Source organism: Acyrthosiphon pisum, chromosome A1 (genome assembly GCF_005508785.2).
Source record: "Acyrthosiphon pisum isolate AL4f chromosome A1, pea_aphid_22Mar2018_4r6ur, whole genome shotgun sequence".
NCBI classification, from domain to species: Eukaryota; Metazoa; Arthropoda; class Insecta; order Hemiptera; family Aphididae; genus Acyrthosiphon; species Acyrthosiphon pisum.
In genome coordinates, this window is record NC_042494.1 from 2,220,294 (window position 1) to 2,226,894 (window position 6,601).

Here is a 6,601-nt window from a genome sequence, read left to right on the forward strand (position 1 = left end):
CTCATACAAACTTTGAATATTTATAACTAATAAACTACTCGCCCCAAATTCGATTTTCATGTATCAAAATATTAAGAAAAATATCCAGCTTTGAAATATAAAATTAAAACCCTATGTTGTCATTCAAAAAAGTAAAAACTTAAAAAATTATAAGGATCAAAAATATAATTTTTTAAGAAAAACGTTGTTTTATAAGCGAATTGAAACTATGTAAAAAAATATTTTTAAAATAATTTACACTTTTTGAAATAATGATGAGTGTTGTTTGATAAAAGAATCCGGTATATCTATCTGTAAAAACATACAAAGTTTTAAATTCACTATTATGTATTTTATATTTTGAATAATTAAAATTGTTATTTTCGTATTAAAATTATGAAAATAGAATTCAACAAAGTAGGTAGCGTTTTAAATTTGAAAAGCGTATATTTTGTGCAATGCAAGACATACAATATTTAACGTACTACATAATTTGAATTAAAAATATATTTTCTTTTCTTTTAACTTTATTTTAAATAAATATGTTTAGTGCGTCATAGTATATAATATATAGTACTATAATATTATGAATATAATATGATAAAATAATAAATCAAATATTGCTATAGTTATAGTGGGTACCTATATATATAGCTCATATTAAAAATTATGTGTTTTTAACGAAGTTTATATTTTGATCCAATTATTTTAGTGTACCTATTTGCACTATTTTTTTGTTATAATTCTCATAAAATCTACACTAACCTAATCAAATTAAATTAAGTTATTGTTTTTCTTAAAAAAAAAAATGAGTTAGCTTACTTAAAAAATGTATAATAAATGGAAATTGTTCATTTGTTTGAAAAAACGATAGCAAAAGAACATATTTGTATATACAATTTAGTTATTTAAATATAATGTCACAGTAAAACATTTTTAATTATTTTGGTTGTTCATTTTCAGGCAATTATAGCACACATATTTTTCAGACATGAAGTGAGATTATCAAATCTTTTTTATGTTTTACTTCTGTACAAAAAATGTATTTCATTGAGAACTTTTTTTAATCCTTTTATTACCCTGTTTATTAATTATACAATATGTACTAAAAAGAAACAACTAAACCATGTTCCTGTCATTTTTAATTAACCCTATATTTTTATATTTTAATTATCATCTACACAAATAATAGTGTGTACGTATCTACAACTGTATCAACGTCTTTAAAAATCGAATATAATGTTAGTTTATTGGAAGTACTTATAATACTATAAGACTTATCCTCGTGATTTCAGGAAATATTTTCTTGATCTAAACATTAAACAGGCATAATATTATATCCTAATGTTCACTATGGTTTTTCCACTGCTTCTATACTGATTTTGAGTCAGCTTCTCTTTTCTAAATACTTAGAGCTGTTCTTGCAATGTCCGGTTAAAGTTAACCGACACTTAAACCGACACCGAATTCTGCCAGTAGTAAAATCTATTATCAGTCGGTTAGAGTTAGCCGACACTTTACTGGAAATTGTATGAACGGCCTTTAATCTGTTTTCTAGCCAGTAAACTCATCTAGTTTTTCTATAATATAATTTGACCACTCTTACCCTCTTCCAAATAACTGTTTCTTTTGCACATGATGGCGTTATTGACGTCCTCAATAAGTTACAACGTGTTTCTTCCAATGACTCTGATAGAATATTAGCTACTTTCCCACTCTTTCACTGTTGTTTCTTATTATTCTTCCCTTTATTTCTCTTATTTATGGTTGGAATTTATTCCAATAAATTAATAAAATAAAAAATGAATGTCAAGTGATAATTTTCCATAATCGTTACGTTTCTATTAGGTACCTATTTAATGTAATTTGGTTGAATTATTTGTCCACAATACTTTTGCCAACATCACATAATATTGTATATTTACATGTACAATAAAGATAGATTGGAAATAGTTTAAAGATCAGTTACCTACCTATTTATTACGAATTTGTCGTTTATTACCTTATGCGTATATATGCGTTATTAATTTCTACATTCTACATATTATTATGTGCCCTATCTTATAATATGTATCACCAATATCTCTCCCGATAAACTTAGATTGAAATACTGTTTGATGTGATAGTTAGGGGGCACGGAAGCACACATTTTGAGAACCTATTTTATATTTTTAAACACCTTTTGTTCATTTACCACTTGAGTTTTTTTGAATAGTAACCCTAATTTTTATCACCAGGTATGGATGTATATTATTTTTCTAAGTCATTTAAATCCATTGACCATATTTATAAACATAGAATTGACTGAGATATAGGCTTACAAGTTTTTAAAATTTACAAATTGTTAATTTTTTTCAATATTTCCAAAAACATGGCACACTTGTATTCAGTGAATTTTTACATGAATTTGGAAATTGTTATTATTAAATAAATTGTAAATTACTTTGTAACATATGATTTTTATGTAAATTTATTTTTTTTATCTCATAAAATGTTTAAAATTGTAACACTCTCATTCACTCTTTCTGTTCAACGAGTCACCTCTCTATGCGTTGGGTTAAGTTTTGGAAACTACGAACATTTATATGCTATACGAACATAACCTATTTGCACATTTCTAAAACCTGTAAGCTTTTATCTCAATACATTTTAGGTTCATGAACGTGGTCAATGGATCATAGAATTTAGAAAAAAATTTTTTTCCATTTTTAGGGACAAAAATAAGGGTATCTATTAAAATAATACTCGAGTGGTAATGCACATGCGCGATCGGAAGGAGTTGAACATTTGAAATTTTCTTAAAATATGTACTTCAGTTCATAACAAACTGTAGCGAACCGTATATAAATCTAAGGACATTGGGTTGAGATATTTATTGGTACCTGAATACATAATGGTTTTTGAACACGAAGTTTATTATAATCAAACCTATGCCCTGAATTATTGATTCTTATATTTTGAAATGTTCAGCAGTACTTGGTTAATTTTTCTATATGCTTTAAATAAAGTAAATTTGGCTGCGATAATTTTATTTATGACGTTTTATTTCTTAACACAATTTATTTGTTGGGGAATTTTCATCTAGGTGAACATAGATTTACTTAATATACCCATTAAATGTCACGTTAGTGAATTTGAAATCTAGCTCAAACTTTATAAATAAACAAGATCAAAAGTTATACAACGTTTTCTATATAAACTAAATGTTAATGTCATGCTTAAAACTTTTCACTGTAAAAATATAGGTATTTAGATATGAAACACAGTTTTCTGTATTTTGGTTATATTTTGTTTCTTACATATTTTTAAAATATACAGCGGATAATACGGTAAGTTATGTAAGTATTCATAATCGTTTTATATAGAAAACTTGGATTTCTGGTAGTACGGTTCAAAAATGAAATTCTTTGTGCTTTTAAAATTAGTATATTTTAGTTGAAAAATTGTTTGGAATATAATACATTATATACATATTAAATATTCAATTTTATTTCATAATTTATTTTTAGGTTTGTTTATCAAAAACTTAGATAATATGGTTAGATTGTTTTTTTTATTCTTATACAAAAGATTTTATTTAAATTTGAACACTTCAGTAGGTAGCTTGTGATTTACTAAATAATTTCATTAGTTGGTTGTAAATAATGTTAAATTGTTAATTATTATTATTATTATTATTATTGTTATTTAGCATTTATGTTTCAAAATTGAATAATGTATTTCGTACAACAATAATAATATATTACATGGAACTTCTATAACAATATTGGAATTTACGTTTTAAGATATACTGCAGGTGCACATTGTTTGATATATACTTTGTTTGCATAGTTTAAGAGCTATCCACCATACCTACCATATTATATTTCTGTCCTAGTTAGGATTCTCGATACTATTTTTCATTTATAGAGTCTCAAAATAATGATAAAAATATACATTCATCGGTATAGTCTGTAAATACATTTAAGCGCGGTAGCGGATACTATGTTTTGTGAATGGGATGGCGGAGAGGGTCAGTAAGGAATTCGATTAATTGTCGTTTGGACCATTGAATAATGTTCGAACAATGCAGGATAGTCCAATATCAAATTGGCATTTTCGCGTCCCAAGAAGTTCTACAGAAGCGAAACGACAAACAACTCGAGTTTTACCCTTTCCCGTGGAATGTCTATGATTGTGCTTAAATTATTGCAAGTTTCAACCCACTGGATCTATATACGGGGTTTTTTGTGATCACCAAAGTGGTAAAGTACTTCTGAAAATGTACGAAGTAAATTCGATACAACTAAACTTATTTTCAATGGAAATGTGATTTGTTGTATAAATGTGTTAAACAATTTTTTTCTTTTTTTTTTGAACTCTTTATAGTTTGGGGAACTCCGAACTTACTTTTGTTCTAGGCCTTGAATGAAGGTAGAAATGTATTGGTTTTACAATGATGAGTTCTAGAGTGCTTTGTGGAGATTATATTTATAATTGTTTTTTATAAAGTTTTTAATAAAAATGTAATTAAAGCAAATTAAAAACAAGTTTATCATTTACATTTTATTAAAATTGACTGTTTTTATTTAAAGTATTTTTGATAAGGTTTTAATAATTTCAGTACGATTATACATAAAATATTATGAATATTTCTTAATTTTTGATGTTTTTTAGTTTAATACATCAAACAATAATACAATTGGTTAATTTTATTACAATGTAACTATAATATTATTATGTATAAAATATAAAAACATTTTTAATACATTTTTTAAAAAGTTAAAAAATAAAATGATTGTATTTTTTTTAACATTAGGTATGGGACTATGTTTTTTTAATATTTGTTGCAAAGGAATTTGTAGTTTTGGTTATTATGATTTTTCATTTGAATAAAATGTTACTCATATCGCATTTATTACTATTTTTTTTTAATATACTTTTTTTATATACTTCCTATAAATGATTTTTATGAGCACTTAAAACTTTAAATACTTCCTATAACCCTGATTGTATTGAAAACTGAACCCGGACTCCATTTACAAATGTATTCCATTTTTCATTCAAAGACTAGTTCGATCTGCTAATCGAATGTATATACACCTCACCAGACTACTTTTTTAAAGTAATTTTATAATCATTTTCGATACATAAAAATATGTTATGGATATGGTACGTAGAATCAATACAAATTATAGTTATTATAACCTCATTAATCAAATTTTTGTGTTTAAAGTTCTGCAGATCTATTTCAAAATCTTCAGATTGCCTTTATATAATATAGTTACTAGATTGTATAAAATATTTACTTTACAAAAATAATATACATAATTCTATTTTAGTATTTTATAGGTGATGTAAATAAAAATAAAATATTTTTTTAACAATTAAGTAGTATGTACTTACTTACATTGTTATAATATTAAATTGTGTAAGATATTTTTGAACATAAACTAAATCAGCATTTTGTGTTTGTATAAATATAATACAATTATGCATTTTTGCGAAAAAAACAAAATTCAAAATCTAATGATCCATATTATGTATTAAATTTCCAATATAATATATAAATATATTATGTGTCACAAAACTTTTTGGAACTTAAAAACTTTTTTTAACTAAAATTTTTTTCTTCAAAATAAAATCATTGTTCAAATTTCTTTTACTATATTGTCTAAGTGAAAAAAGGAACGTGTTAAGTTTAAAAAATATTTGAATATCTAAATATTACGATAACTATTATTTAATAATTTATCCAAACAAGTGACAGTTTTATGATATAATATTTTCCACTAATTTATTATGATAATATTTAAATGTGTTATTTCTGAGTAGTGAATATGACGATAAAATTGGCCTGTTTGGCTATAAAGTTAATATTAATTTATTTAGAAAACAGAACAAAAGTTCTGTATGGTTATTTTTTTTTTTAATATAATAGTGTAATAAATTAATTTTAGTTAGATTACACAACTATCGCTGACCAGTGACCGTGAGGGTTTCGATATATTTGGAGTACCAGTAGGGATTTTTTTTGACGTCTCTAATACCAACGTCATAAGTCATTACCTACTTACTTCACTTCAAAATCATACTTTTTGAGTGTAGAAATTGATGAAATTAGAAAACACTGTGTTCACAAGAACTGTTGCTTATCACCTAGGAATAAATGTATAGGTACGTCATAATAGGTCATTGAATATGATTTTTAGATTCTGAGTGGAACGATGAATGTATTGATTTTACAATGATGTGTGTTTTTTTTTTTATTTTTATTTTTATTTTTATTTTTTATTTTTGTGTCTGTCATCACGTTTTAGGACAGTAAAAGTGCTTGGATTTTCTTCAACAGTACCTTTTCTGATAGGAAAGTGAATCTAGTTGGTACTTTGGGGGGTCAAAAGTAAAATTTTTCCAATAGTTTTCAAACGCGCCGTGAAAAACAAAAGAAAAATTAAGGAAAAACGGGAATTTTTACGCAAAATCTGTTTTCGAGATGGTTTTTGGTGTAACTTTAAAACAAATGACCGTAGATATATGAAATTTTGACTGAATGTTTATCTTAGCATTTTCTATACACCATAACATTTTCAAAATATTTTGATTTATTTTGAGCTCTTTACGGACATTTTCATTTTCCATT